Raw genomic sequence first — 16,462 nt, forward strand, 5'->3', positions numbered from 1 at the left:
TGAGATATAACAGGATAATGTTGTATTTGCTTTTGTTTTCTTTCCTTGAAGTTGAAAGTGCCTTGACTTTTGTGTGAATTATAAAAGTATGTTTGTTGTTTAATAAAAACACATTTTTAAATACTAAAAAAAATAAAAAAAAATAATAATTTGATGGTGTTGGGCTTTTACCGGAAATGACAATTGTCGCAATTGTATCTGCTTCCTCTGTTTTTCTTTCAAATGGGGCAATAACGGTAAAACAAAGAAAAAAACCAATCCAATTAAAAAATACATAAATATTGAATCAAAACCACTTGTTATAAATATAAAATATAGGAAAAAAAGTCAAGTTTAGATCCATGAAGGAAAGAAGAAAGTGAATGAATGTTTATAACTAAATACATTTACTGTACATATGCATAAAAATGTGTTTTCTTTTGTGTATCTTTTTTTAAATAAATTAAGCAACGTTTATGAAAACCTTTTTCCAAAACGCAATATAGAATGTGAGATATAACAGGATAATGTTGTATTTGCTTTTGTTTTCTTTCCTTGAAAGTGCCTTTTGACTTGTGTGAATTATAAATGTATGTTTTTTGTTTAATAAAAAATTAAAATAATAATAGTAATTTGATGGCGTTACGCACTTACCGGAAATGACGATTGTCGTTTTTTTTTACTCAATATGGCAGTATAACTGTCATACTAAATATGAAGGTTATATAAACATAACTCCAAAACCAAACATGCATTGTCTAAAAATGCCTGTAATATTGTATCTATGTGAGTTTTACTAGAATCAGTTGTTTTTGTAAGGTTTGCAAATACAAAAATTAGGTTTTACACATAATGGCAGTATAACTGCCACACTCAATATGACAGTTATTTAAACATAACTCCTAAACCACACATGAAAAATGTCTAATAATACGTGAAAAAATGTATCTTTGTGAGTTTTACTAGAAACATTTTCTTTTGTAAGGTTTGCAAAGACACAAGTTAGTTTTTTTTACTCAATATGACAGTATAACTGCCACACTCAATAGGACAGTTATTTAAACATAACTCCTAAACTACACATGAAAAATGACTAATAATGCCTGAAATAAATAATAATAAATAATTATTGTGATTTTTACTCGAAACGTATGCTTTTTTAAGGCTTGCAAACACAAAAAAGTATTGTTTTACTCAATATGACAGTAATGTTCTTAAAATTCTGAGATAATGCGAAAAAAGCAATAAAAATGTGTTCCATCATAATTCTTAAACCAAACATGCAAAATAAAAAATTAAAGCTGCAAGCAGCAATGGACGGGACCGACTTTGAGGGCTCATAAAATCCAAACCGGAGCAGTAATTAAAACTCTTAACTTTTAATCAGAAGGGTTCAATCTCTCTCCCGTGCTAATTTGAAGCCGACACGACAAACGCACTCAGAGGAGATAAGGTTTGAAAAAAGGTGACTGTTTTTACACAACTTTTGTTATGAAGGGGGAATTGCAAACTTCCTGTTGATTTTTGCTGGGGGTTGTCAGTGTATGAAATATAGGTCTAAGTGAGACACAATATAGAATGTGAGATATAACAGGATAATGTTGTATTTGCTTTTGTTTTCTTTCCTTGAAAGTGCCTTTTGACTTTTGTGTGAATTATAAATGTATGTTTTTTGTTTAATAAAAAATTAAAATAATAATAGTAATTTGATGGCGTTACGCACTTACCGGAAATGACGATTGTCGTTTTTTTACTCAATATGACAGTAACTGTCATATTGAGTAAAAAAACGACAATCGTCATATAACTGTCATACTAAATATGAAAGTTATATAAACATAACTCCAAAACCAAACATGCATTATGTCTAAAAATGCCTGTAATATTGTATCTATGCGAGTTTTACTAGAATCAGTTGTTTTTGAAAGGTTTGCAAATACAAAAATTAGGTTTTACACATAATGGCAGTATAACTGCCACACTCAGTATGACAGTTATTTAAACATAACTCCTAAACCACACATGAAAAATGTCTAATAATACGTGAAAAAAATTTATCTTTGTGACTTTTACTAGAAACATTTTCTTTTGTAAGGTTTGCAAAGACACAAGTTAGTTTTTTTTACACAATATGACAGTATAACTGCCACACTCAATAGGACAGTTATTTAAACATAACTCCTAAACTACACATGAAAAATGACTAATAATGCCTGAAATAAATAATAAATAATTATTGTGATTTTTACTCGAAACGTACACTTTTTTAAGGCTTGCAAACACAAAAAGTTTTTTTTTACTCAATATGACAGTAATGTTCTTAAAATTCTGAGATAATGCAAAAAAGCAATAAAAATGTGTTCCATCATAATTCTTAAACCAAACATGCAAAATAAAAAAAAATAAAAAAATTAAAGCTGCAAGCAGCAATGGACGGGACCGACTTTGAGGGCTCATAAAATCCAAACCGGAGCAGTAATTAAAACTCTTAACTTTTAATCAGAAGGGTTCAATCTCTCTCCTGTGCTAATTTGAAGCCGACACGACAAACGCACTCAGAGGAGATAAGGTTTGAAAAAAGGTGACTGTTTTTACACAACTTTTGTTATGAAGGGGGAATTGCAAACTTCCTGTTGATTTTTGCTGGGGGTTCTCAGTGTATGAAATATAGGTCTAAGTGAGACACAATATAGAATGTGAGATATAACAGGATAATGTTGTATTTGCTTTTGTTTTCTTTCCTTGAAAGTGCCTTTTGACTTTTGTGTGAATTATAAATGTACGTTTTTTGTTTAATAAAAAATTAAAATAATAATAGTAATTTGTTGGTGTTACGCACTTACCGGAAATGACGATTGTCGTTTTTTTACTCAATATGACAGTAACTGTCATATTGAGTAAAAAAACGACAATCGTCATATAACTGTCATACTAAGTATGAAAGTTATATAAACATAACTCCAAAACCAAACATGCATTATGTCTAAAAATGCCTGTAATATTGTATCCATGCGAGTTTTACTAGAATCAGTTGTTTTTGAAAGGTTTGCAAATACAAAAATTAGGTTTTACACATATTGGCAGTATAACTGCCACACTCAATATGACAGTTATTTATACATAACTCCTAAACCACACATGAAAAATGTCTAATAATACGTGAAAAAATGTATCTTTGTGAGTTTTACTAGAAACATTTTCTTTTGTAAGGTTTGCAAAGACACAAGTTAGTTTTTTTTACTCAATATGACAGTATAACTGCCACACTCAATAGGACAGTTATTTAAACATAACTCCTAAACTACACATGAAAAATGACTAATAATGCCTGAAATAAATGATAATAAATAATTATTGTGATTTTTACTCGAAACGTATGCTTTTTTTGTCATGTCTGTGTGATCATGTTTTTGTTTTGGTCATGTTCGGTTTTGTTTTTGGACTTTCTGTGCACTTTTGTTTTGTCACCATAGCAACCATTAGTTTTCACCTGTCACGTCACGCACCTGTTTCACGTTTTGAGTCACGCACCTGTTTTCGTTAATCATGTCTATAGTATTTAAGTTAATTGTTTTCAGTTTGTCTTTCTGGTGACATCCCACAATTATGCTCTGCACATTTCTGACACTTGATTTCATGTCCATTGTTCATGCTGCTCCTTTTAGTCCATGCCAAGTAAGTTTTGTTTATTAATGCTATAGTCTTTTGGTTTCATAGTTTGTTCTCCGCCACTGTGCGCGCTTTTCGTTTGTACTTTATTTTGATATTTTAAATAAATCATGTATTTACATTCCCGTCTCGCCCGAGCCAACTTTCCATTGCATTCCGGGAAAAGCAAACACCCAGGACCAAGTCATGACATTTTTAAGGCTTGCAAACACAAAAAGTATTTTTTTACTCAATATGACAGTAATGTTCTTAAAATTCTGAGATAATGTGAAAAAAGCAATAAAAATGTGTTCCATCATAATTCTTAAACCAAACATGCAAAATAAAAAAATTAAAGCTGCAAGAAGCAATGGACGAGACCGACTTTGAGGGCTCATAAAATCCAAACCGGAGCAATAATTAAAACTCTTTCATCAACTTTTAATCAGAAGGGTTCAATCTCTCTCCTGTGCTAATTTGAAGCAGACACGACAAACGCGCTCAGTGTCACGTGGGGGTCGCATATTCATGCGGGATCGTTCCTTCAGTGCACAACACGGACACTCCGGACAAAGACGTGAAGGTAAGAGATGATTTAATTACATAAATCACAGGCAAAACAGAAAAACAAGCAAAAGAAAAGCGTGCCGAACGCACGGGAAGCTAAGGCTAAACTTAGCACAGGACTCAGGAACATGAAAACAAACCAACGTGATTGTAGCTTACCGCAAACAAGGAGCACAGGACGAGTGAACAGAAAGGCAGGCTTAAATAGTGTCAGTGATGGACAACAGGTGCGCGTCGGGAACACAAGCGGCAGGTGAAAATAATAAGTAACCATGGTGACGAAACAAACTCACAGGTGCACAAGCAATAACTAAAGGAGTCCAAAACTAACCAAACATAACTAAACAAAACATGATCCGACCACGGATCATGACACTCAGAGGAGATAAGGTTTGAAAAAAGGTGACTGTTTTTACACAACTTTTGTTTTGAAGGGGGAATTGCAAACTTCCTGTTGATTTTTGCTGGGGGTTGTCAGTGTATGAAATATACAGGTAAAAGCCAGTAAATTAGAATATTTTGAAAAACTTGATTTATTTCAGTAATTGCATTCAAAAGGTGTAACTTGTACATTGTATTTATTCATTGCACACAGACTGATGCATTCAAATGTTTATTTCATTTAATTTTGATGATTTGAAGTGGCAACAAATGAAAATCCAAAATTCCGTGTGTCACAAAATTAGAATATTGTGTAAGGGTTAAATTTTGAAGACACCTGGTGCCACAAACTAATCAGCTGATTAACTCAAAACACCTGCAAAGGGCTTTAAATGGTCTCTCAGTCCAGTTCTGAAGCCTACACAAACATGGGGAAGACTTCAGATTTGACAGCTGTCCAAAAGGCAACCATCGACACATTGCACAAGGAGGGAAAGACACAAAAGGTTATTGCTGAAGAGGCTGGCTGTTCTCAGAGCTCTGTGTCCAAACACATTAATGGAGAGGCAAAGGGAAGGAAAAACTGTGGTCAGAAAAAGTGTACAAGCGATAGGGATCACCGCGCCCTGGTCAAGATTGTGAAAAAAAAAACATTCAAAAATGTGGGGGAGATTCAGAAGGAGTGGACAGCTGCTGGAGTCAGTGCTTCAAGATCCACCAACAAGAGACGCTTGAAAGACATGGGTTTCAACTGCCGCATACCTCGTGTCAAGCCACTGTTGACCAAGAAACAGCGCGAAAAGCGTCTCACCTGGGCTAAGGAAAAAAAGAGCTGGACTGCTGCTGAGTGGTCCAAAGTCATGTTTTCTGACGAAAGCAAATTTTGCATTTCCTTTGGAAATCGAGGTCCCAGAGTCTGGAGGAAGACAGGAGAGGCACAGGATCCACGTTGCCTGAAGTCTAGTGTAAAGTTTCCACCATCAGTGATGGTTTGGGGTGCCATGTCATCTGCTGGTGTCGGTCCACTCTGTTTCCTGAGATCCAGGGTCAACGCAGCCGTCTACCAGCAAGTTTTAGAGCACTTCATGCTTCCTGCTGCTGACCTGCTCTATGGAGATGGAGATTTCAAGTTCCAACAGGACTTGGCGCCTGCACACAGCGCAAAATCTACCCGTGCCTGGTTTACGGACCATGGTATTTCTGTTCTAAATTGGCCCGCCAACTCCCCTGACCTTAGCCCCATAGAAAATCTGTGGGGTATTGTGAAAAGGAAGATGCAGAATGCCAGACCCAAAAACGCAGAAGAGTTGAAGGCCACTATCAGAGCAACCTGGGCTCTCATAACACCTGAGCAGTGCCAGAAACTCATCGACTCCATGCCACGCCGCATTAACGCAGTAATTGAGGCAAAAGGAGCTCCAACCAAGTATTGAGTATTGTACATGCTCATATTTTTCATTTTCATACTTTTCAGTTGGCCAACATTTCTAAAAATCCCTTTTTTGTATTAGCCTTAAGTAATATTCTAATTTTGTAACACACGGAATTTTGGATTTTCATTTGTTGCCACTTCAAATCATCAAAATTAAATGAAATAAACATTTGAATGCATCAGTCTGTGTGCAATGAATAAATATAATGTACAAGTTACACCTTTTGAATGCAATTACTGAAATAAATCAAGTTTTTCAAAATATTCTAATTTACTGGCTTTTACCTGTATAGGTCTAAGTGAGACCTACATAGAGGATTTTGTTCCATGTCTCTATGACATTCCTACTAGGAGTTACAGGCAGTTTTGTCTGTGTTTTCTTCCTAGGGGGCGCAATTTTGAGTTTTGGGGTTTTTTTTTTTTTGATTAGATCACAATTTTCGCCAGTCCTGATGTGTGTGTCCAATTTGGTGAGTTTTGAAGCATGTTAAGGGGGTCAAATTACAGCTCAAAGAGGCGGCGGTATAATAATAATAAAGCACTAGAAATACAATAGGGTCCTCTGTCCCAAAGGGACTCGGTCCCTAAAAACAACCCAATTAAAAAAATACATAAATATTGAATCAAAACCACTCGCGTTAGTTTAATCTTTTACCACGGCGTAGCCAAGATGGCGATGATTAGTTACCTGCCTACTCACCATTTGGCGCGAAGGGGGGGACGGGGGTGAGTGCAGCATCCGGGTACTGCCGCACTAGACAGCAGCATCCGGGTACCACCGCGCGGACGCACTTACACACTTCCAGTGCTTGAGTGTATAAGTGCGGAAGTACGCCATTTAAGAACACTGCTCCCGGTACGATAGCGCCAGACTGGGCAGGCGTGGCCGTGGGTGGGGTGGTCCTAGTAGGCGCAGTCGGCGACGGGAAGCATCATGGTCGCCCTGGCTCGCTAGTTTACACGCTGACAAAGGAACGTCGTTTGAGGGGAGGACGGTAGACATGCACTGAGGTGAGTGCACTGCTTTCTAATAACTCTTTCTTAGCTCAATGTTGTCATTGGGCGTTGTGCGGCATCCTCTGTCATGTTCATGCATCACACGCTATTCATATATATATATATATATATTCAAAAAATAATATTCTGGGCCTGTGCGTCGTGCTGTGAACATATGTATTGTTGCCAAACAGCCGCTCTTTTTTCGCTGCCTTTCACCGGACTTGTCGTGTGCGAGCCCGGTCGGCCCTCCAACATATTGCGGATAACCGTCAGAGCATCATTGGCTCTGCTGGTGCTGATGCTGCGGTTGCGTGCGTGTGCGAGTGTTGCTAGGTAGCCATGCAACGTGCGACCGCAAGGGGATGATGGAGCGCAGGGATGCATGTTTTTTGTGTTTTGGGGGCGAGACACTTTACAAAAAATCCTTTTGAAATCAATCAATCAGTCAATCAATGTTTACTTATATAGCCCTAAATCACGAGTGTCTCAAAGGGCTGCGCAAGCCACGACGACATCCTCGGCTCAGATCCCACATCAGGGCAAGGAAAAACTCAACCCAATGGGATAACAATGAGAAACCCCCTGGGCGACCGGTGCAATGGACGTTGAGTGGATGTAACATAATAGTGTGAGAGTCCAGTCCATAGTGGATCTAGCATAATAGTGAGAGTCCAGTCCATAGTGGATCTAACATAATATTGTGAGAGTCCAGTCCATAGTAGATGTAACATATTAGTGAGAGTCCAGTCCATAGTGGATTTAGCATAATAGTGAGAGTCCAGTCCATAGTGGATCTAACATAATAGTGAGAGTCCAGTCCATAGTGGATCTAACATAATAGTGTGAGAGTCCAGTCCATAGTGGATCTAACATAACAATGAGAGAGTCCAGTCCATAGTAGATCTAGCATAATAGTGTGAGAGTCCAGTCCATAGTGGATCTAACATAATAGTGTGAGTCCAGTCCATAGTGGATCTAACATAATACTGTGAGAGTCCAGTCCATAGTGGATCTAACATAATACTGTGAGAGTCCAGTCCATAGTGGATCTAACATAATAGTGAGAGTCCAGTCCATAGTGGATCTAACATAATAGTGGGAGTCCAGTCCATAGTGGATCTAACATAATAATGTGAGAGTCCAGTCCATAGTGGATGTAACATAATAGTGTGAGAGTCCAGTCCATAGTGGTTCTAACATAATAGTGTGAGAGTCCAGTCCATAGTGGATCTAGCATAATAGTGAGAGTCCAGTCCATAGTGGATCTAACATAATAGTGAGAGTCCAGTCCATAGTGGATCTAACATAATAGTGAGAGTCCAGTCCATAGTGGATCTAACATAATAGTGAGAGTCCAGTCCATAGTGGATCTAACATAATAGTGTGAGAGTCCAGTCCATAGTGGATCTAACATAATAGTGAGAGTCCAGTCCATAGTGGGTCTAACATAATAGTGAGAGTCCAGTCCATAGTGGATCTAACATAACAATGAGAGAGTCCATTCCATAGTAGATCTAGCATGATAGTGTGAGAGTCCAGTCCATAGTGGATCTAACATAATAGTGAGAGTCCAGTCCATAGTGGATCTAACATAATAGTGAGAGTCCAGTCCATAGTGGATCTAACATAATAGTGAGAGTCCAGTCCATAGTGGATCTAACATAATAGTGAGAGTCCAGTCCATAGTGGATCTAACATAATAGTGAGAGTCTAGTCCATAGTGGATCTAACATAATAGTGTGAGAGTCCAGTCCATAGTGGATCTAACATAATAGTGTGAGAGTTCAGTCCATAGTGGATCTAACATAATAGAGAGAGTCCAGTCATTAGAGGATCTAGTATAATATTGTGAGAGTCCAGTCCATAGTGGATCTAACATAATATTGTGAGAGTCCAGTCCACAGTAGATGTAACATATTAGTGAGAGTCCAGTCCATAGTGGATTTAGCATAATAGTGTGAGAGTCCATTCCATAGTAGATCTAGCACAGGGGTCGGCAACCCGCGGCGCTAGAGCCGCATGCGGCTCTTAGCGCCGCCCTAGTGGCTCTCTGGAGCTTTTTAAAAAATATATGGAAAAAGATGAAGGGAAAAAAAATCTATTTTTTGTTTTAATATGGTTTCTGTAGGAGGACAAACATGACACAAACCTCCCTAATTGTTACAAAGCACACTGTTTATATTAAACATGCTTCACTGATTCGAGTATTTGGCGAGCGCCGTTTTGTCCTACTAATTTTGGCGGTCCTTGAACTCACCGTAGTTTGTTTACATGTATAACTTTCTCCGACTTTCTAGGACGTGTTTTATGCCACTTCTTTTTCTGTCTCATTTTGTCCACCAAACTTTTAACGTTGTGCATGAAAGGTGAGTTTTGTTGATGTTATTGACTTGTGTGGAGTGCTAATCAGACATATTTGGTCACTGCATGACTGCAAGCTAATCGATGCTAACATGCTATTTAGGTTAGCTATATGTACATATTGCATCATTATGCCTCATTTGTAGCTATATTTGGGGTCATTTAGTTTCCTTTAAGTCCTCTTAATTCAATTTATATCTCATGACACACTATCTGTATGTAATATGGCTTTTAATTTTTTGCGGCTCTAGACAGATTTGTTTTTGTATTTTTGGTCCAATATGGCTCTTTCAACATTTTGGGTTGCCGACCCCTGGTCTAGCATAATAGTGTGAGAGTCCAGTCCATAGTGGATCTAACATAATAGTGTGAGAGTCCAGTCCATAGTGGATCTAACATAATAGTGTGAGAGTCCAGTCCATAGTGGATCTAACATAATAGTGTGAGAGTCCAGTCCATAGTGGATCTAACATAATAGTGTGAGAGTCCAGTCCATAGTGGATGTAACATAATAGTGAGAGTTCAGTCCATAGTGGATCTAACATAATAGTGAGAGTCCAGTCCATAGTGGATCTAACATAATAGTGAGAGTCCAGTCCATAGTGGATCTAACATAATAGTGAGAGTCTAGTCCATAGTGGATCTAACATAATAGTGTGAGAGTCCAGTCCATAGTGGATCTAACATAATAGTGTGAGAGTCTAGTCCATGGGTGTCAAACTCTGGCCCGCGGGCCATATTTGGCCCGCCGTGTAATTTCACTTGGCCCTTGAGGCGATATCAAATTAACACTAAAGCTGGACCACCGATTATATATATATTATTATTATATATATAAACACCGCATTCACCGCTAATTCTAATACTTGCCAACCCTCCCGGGAGTCTTCCAAATTTCAACGCCCCTCCCGAAAATCGTCACGTCTGCTTTTCAGCCAGTCCAACGAGTGCTGGCCCAGTCACATAACATGTGCAACTTCTGCACACACACACAATTGAATGCAACGCATACTTCATCAACAACGATACAGGTCACACTGACGGTAGCCGAATAAAAAACTTTTACACTGTTAGAACACTGTGAATACACACCAAACAAGAATGACGAACACATTTTGGGAGAACATCCCCACCGTAACACAACAGAACAAATACCCAGAACCCTTTGCAGCACTAACTCTTCCGGGACGCTACAAGATGTGTGTGTGTGGGGGGGAAGTCGCACATATCTTGTGACTGGGTCTGACCAATGTTTGAATGGAAAGAAAAGTGGACGTGACGATAGCTCGTAGAGTACGTTAAAGGCAGTGCATTTAAGGCACGCCCCCCAAGACTGTGGTCCGGGTGGACGAGATATAATGACTGATGAACACCTTCGTTCGATAATGAAGGTTGCCTCAGCTCAAAGCCTGAGCCCCGACATTAATGAACTAGCAGCCAAGAAAAGATGGCAGGTATCTGGCTTGGGCACATCAGATTAGATCAGTGTGTTGCAAACTGAGCAATTTAAAGTCCTCAATGGTTGTTTTATTCATTGTTATTTTATTTTAAAATTTTTTAGCCTGTGGAAAAAGTTAATGTTGATATTTACCTCAGAAGGCTGCCAGAAGAAAAGAGGCATTCAATTTTTATTTAAATTGTATTTGATATGCCATTGATATTTTTTAATTATTTTTATTATTATTTGAAACTCGATTTTGCATGTCAATATAAAGTTATATAAGCCTTGCTTGTTCAATATTCAATGCAAAACTTGTTCGGGTCCCTATCAAAAAGGTTCATTTGTTCAACCTTGGCCCACGGCTTTGTTCAGTTTTAAATTTTGGCCCACTCTGTATTTGAGTTTGACACCCCTGTGTTAGATTGTTTGTATGGACACAGACTTTTATATAACAAGCTACATATTTAATGAAAGATGTTTACTGTAATTTTACATGAATTTGAAAGTAATTTAAGAAAACAGAAAATGTTATGTATAATTAATTTGGTATTTTTCTGTAAAAAAATAGAAATATACATAGTTTGTCATTACTGGCATATTACTTAAAATAACAGGCGGATTGTTTATTTACAGATAATGTCTTAAATTCTACAGTTTTATAAACTATTTTTAAAAAATGGAAAAATTACAGTAGAAATTGAAAATAAATTAACCATAAAAATAGGATTTTTTTTTTACAGTGAAGGTATTAGTTTTTTTTTGTTCTAGTTTGACAGGGAAAAAAATAGTGTCCAATATTGCAACAAATATATAACGTTTTTGGTCAAAATCCAAATAAATACTTAAATATCTGCTTAACTTGTGATTTCGAAGCAAGTTATCCATCAAATTGTACACTATAAAAATGATCAATAGATTTTACTGTAAAATTTAGGGCCTTTTTTTTTTACAGCATATTACTGTAAGTTGAAAAAGTAAAATTCTGTCGACTGAGCTGTCAGTTTTGTTTTGTTTTTTTACTGTAAAATCCACGGTTGATGATTGTGGGGGGGGGGCGTGGCCTGCGGACCTGCACCGAAGCGGTGTGTGCTAAGACCGGCTTCGAGATTAGCGACGGGTGCGTAGATGGCACACCTGGGCCGGATTTTCTAATCACCTGTCGCTATGTTAAAGAGCCGCAGCCGGGAAGGAGAGGGGTTGGTTGGGTTGGAGCACGAGTGGAAGCGAGAGCGAGAACTGGCAAGAACTATGACTGAAAAGCATAACAACAGACATTTAATGAAAAATAAATCATTGTTCAAAAACATGAACAAAGCTGTCATGTCCGTAATTGGTGGTCTGAAGAACCCGGAGGAGCAAGTCTTCCACAATGATTTTATGATACCACAATTTATTATGGTAAAAAACTGGCAGCTGAGTTGCCAAAATAAAGGTACTGTATTTGTATTTACGGTACAGTAATATGTTGTAATAATAATAATAAAAAAAATAAAAATAAACCTTATATTTTACAGTAAAAGTCTGGCAACTGAGATGCCAGTTATTTTCTGTAAAAAAACAATGGTAAAGTCCACAGATTTTTTTTTACTCTTTATGTAAAAAAATTTAAATATTTAAATTCATAGGTAAATTCATGAAATATTTACTGTTACAAGCGGCCTTTTAATTTGGTAAAAACTGAGTTGCCAAAATAAATGTACTGTATTTCTATTTACAGTAATATGTTGTAATAATAATAATAATAATAATAAAAAAAACACCTTATATTTTACAGTAAAAGTCTGGCAACTAAGATGCCCGTTTTTTTTTTGTAAAAAAAACCAATGGTAAAATCTACAGATTTTTTTTACTCTTTATGTAAAAATGTTTTAAATATTTAAATTCATAGGCAAATTCATGAAATATTTACTGTTACAAGCGGCCTTTTAATTTGGTAAAAAAAACTGGCAACTGAGTTGCCAAAATAAAGGTACTTTATTTCTATTTACAGTAATATGTTGTAATAATAATAATAATAATAATAAAACAACACCTTATATTTTACAGTAAAAGTCTGGCAACTAAGATGCCAGTTTTTTTTGTAAAAAACAATGGTAAAATCCACAGATTTTTTTTTACTCTTTATGTAAAAAAAAATTTAATATTTAAATTCATAGACAAATTCATGAAATATTTACTGTTACAAGTGACCTTTAATTTGGTAAAAAAAAACTGGCAACTGAGTTGCCAAAATGAAGGTACTGTATTTCTATTTACAGTAATATGTTGTAATAATAATAATAATAATAAAACACCTTATATTTTACAGTAACAGTCTGGCAACTAAGATGCCAGTTTTTTTGTAAAAAAAAACAATGGTAAAATCCACAGATGTTTTTTACTCTTTATGTAAAAAAAAGGAAAATATTTAAATTCATAGGCAAATTCATGAAATATTTACTGTTACAATCGGCCTTTTAATTTGGTAAAAAACTGGCAACTGAGCTGCCAAAATAAAGGTACTGTATTTCTATTTACAGTAATATGTTGTAATAATAATAATAATAATAATAATAATAATAATAATAAAAAAACACCTTATATTTTACAGTAAAAGTCTGGCAACTAAGATGCCAGTTTTTTTTGTAAAAAACAATGGTAAAATCCACAGATTTTTTTTACTCTTTACGTAAAAAAAAAGGAAAATATTTAAATTCATAGGCAAATTCATGAAATATTTACTGTTACAAGTGACCTTTAATTTGGTAAAAAAAAACTGGCAACTGAGTTTCCAAAATAAAGGTACTGTATTTATATTTGCATTAATATGTTGTAATAATAATAATAATAATAATAATAATAAAAAAAACACCTTATATTTTACAGTAAAAGTCTGGCAACTAAGATGCCAGTTTTTTTTTGTAAAAAACAATGGTAAAATCCACAGATTTTTTTTACTCTTTACGTGAAAAAAAGGAAAATATTTAAATTCATAGGCAAATTCATGAAATATTTACTGTTACAAGCGGCCTTTTAATTTGGTAAAAAAACTGGCAACTGAGTCGCCAAAATAAAGGTACTGTATTTCTATTTACAGTAATATGTTGTAATAATAATAATAATAAAAAAACCACCTTATATTTTACAGTAAAAGTCTGGCAACTAAGATGCCAGTTTTCTTTTTGTAAAAAACAATGGTAAAATCCACAGATTTTTTTTACTCTTTATGTAAACAAACTTTAAATATTTAAATTCATAGGCAAATTCATGAAATATTTACTGTTACAAGCGGCCTTTTAATTTGGTAAGAAACTGGCAACTGAGTTGCCAAAATAAAGGTACTGTATTTCTATTTACAGTAATATGTTGTAATAATAAAAAACACCTTATATTTTACAGTAAAAGTCTGGCAACTAAGATGCCAAATTTTTTTTGTAAAAAAAAAACAATAGTAAAATCCACAGATTTTTTTTTACTCTTTATGTAAAAAAAAAAATTTAATATTTAAATTCATAGGCAAATTCATGAAATATTGACTGTTACAAGCAGCCTTTTAATTTGGTAAAAAAAACTGGCAACTGAGTTGCCAAAATAAAGGTACTGTATTTCTATTTACAGTAATATGTTGTAATAATAATAATAATAACAATAATAAAGAAAAACACCTTATATTTTACAGTAAAAGTCTGGCAACTAAGATGCCAGTTTTTTTTTGTAAAAAACAATGGTAAAATCCACAGATTTTTTTTTACTCTTTACGTAAAAAAAAGGAAAATATTTAAATTCATAGGCAAATTCATGAAATATTTACTGTTACAAGCGGCCTTTTAATTTGGTAAAAAAGAAACTGGCAACTGAGTTGCCAAAATAAAGGTACTGTATTTCTATTTACAGTAATATGTTGTAATAATAATAATAATAACAATAATAAAAAAAACAACCTTATATTTTACAGTAAAAGTCTGGCAACTAAGATGCCAGGTTTTTTTTGTAAAAAAAAAACAATAGTAAAATCCACAGATTTTTTTTACTCTTTATGTAAAAAATTTTTAAATATTTAAAATCATAGGCAAATTCATGAAATATTTACTGTTACAAGCGGCCTTTTAATTTGGTTAAAACCTGGCAACTGAGTTGCCAAAATAAAGGTACTGTATTTCTATTTACAGTAATATGTTGTAATAATAATAATAAAAAAACACCTTATATTTTACAGTAAAAGTCTGGCAACTAAGATGCCAGTTTTTTTGTAAAAAAACAATGGTAAAATCCACAGATTTTTTTTACTCTTTATGTAAAAAAAAGGAAAATATTTTAATTCATAGGCAAATTCATGAAATATTTACTGTTACAAGCGGCCTTTTAATTTGGTAAAAAACTGGCAACTGAGTTGCCAAAATAAAGGTACTGTATTTTTATTTACAGTAATATGTTGTAATAATAATAATAATAATAATAATAATAAAAAACACCTTATATTTTACAGTAAAAGTCTGGCAACTAAGATGCCAGTTTTTTTTTTGTAAAAAAAAAAACAATGGTAAAATCCACAGATTTTTTTTACTCTTTATGTAAAAAATTTTTAAATATTTAAATTCATAGGCAAATTCATGAAATATTTACTGTTACAAGCGGCCTTTTAATTTGGTTAAAAAAAAACTGGCAACTGAGTTGCCAAAATAAAGGTACTGTATTTCTATTTACAGTAATATGTTGTTATAATAATAATAAAAAAAACACCTTATATTTTACAGTAAAAGTCTGGCAACTAAGATGCCAGTTTTTTTTTTGTAAAAAAAAACAATGATAAAATCCACAGATTTGTTTTACTCTTTATGTAAAAAAAAAATGTAAATATTTAAATTCATTGGCAAATTCATGAAATATTTACTGTTACAAGCGGCCTTTTAATTTGGTAAAAAAAAAACTGGCAACTGAGTTGCCAAAATAAAGGTACTGTATTTCTATTTACAGTAATATGTTGTAATAATAATAATAATAACAATAATTAAAAAAAAACACCTTATATTTTACAGTAAAAGTCTGGCAACTAAGATGCCAGTTTTTTTTTGTAAAAAACAATGGTAAAATCCGCAGATTTTTTTTTACTCTTTACGTAAAAAAAAGGAAAATATTTAAATTCATAGGCAAATTCATGAAATATTTACTGTTACAAGCGGCCCTCTAATTGCAGCCATGACTGGGTTAGGGTTAGGGGTTGGGTTAGGGTTAGGGTTAGGGTTGGGATTAGGGTTAGGGGTTGGGTTAGGGTTAGGGTTAGGGTTGGGATTGGGGTTAGGGTTAGGGGTTAGGGTTAGGTGTGGCCCTCAATGAAAACATTTTTGACACCCCTGATTTAAATGTGTACGTATTTTCAAAATAAAAGTTTTTGTCTATTGATATTGTACTTGGTGTCAACATGCTATTAGCACAAATTCCATGTGGCTAATGTCATGTATTTGCCACGTCTATGTTAAAACTGCTTTTACGTTCCGTCCCGTTACTCAAATGAGAAATCTTGTCAAAAGACAGGCTTATACACATTTGAAAGAATTTCATATATGTGTTATCAGATTTAGAGGTGAAAAAAAACTGAGTTTCAGTGAGTTACAACAAGCAAATGAGGTGGAATGACTCACTTACAGTATGACAATATATGAACAATATCCAACTAA

General features: G+C 34.6%; 1 protein-coding gene across 2 annotated transcripts in view; it reads left to right on the plus strand.

The window, feature by feature from the left end:
* The first annotated feature begins 6,883 nt into the window (after positions 1-6,883).
* The window catches only part of LOC133623033 (beta-adducin-like), a 55,927-nt gene continuing 46,348 nt past the window's right edge, over positions 6,884-16,462 (plus strand). For both annotated transcript variants that reach the window (XM_061985946.2, XM_061985947.2), the window contains exon 1: positions 6,884-7,018. The gene's annotated coding sequence lies outside the window, so the exon portion shown is untranslated. The remainder of the gene's footprint in view (positions 7,019-16,462) is intronic.

The sequence above is a fragment of the Nerophis lumbriciformis genome, linkage group LG12, assembly GCF_033978685.3.
Source record: "Nerophis lumbriciformis linkage group LG12, RoL_Nlum_v2.1, whole genome shotgun sequence".
NCBI lineage: Eukaryota > Metazoa > Chordata > Actinopteri > Syngnathiformes > Syngnathidae > Nerophis > Nerophis lumbriciformis.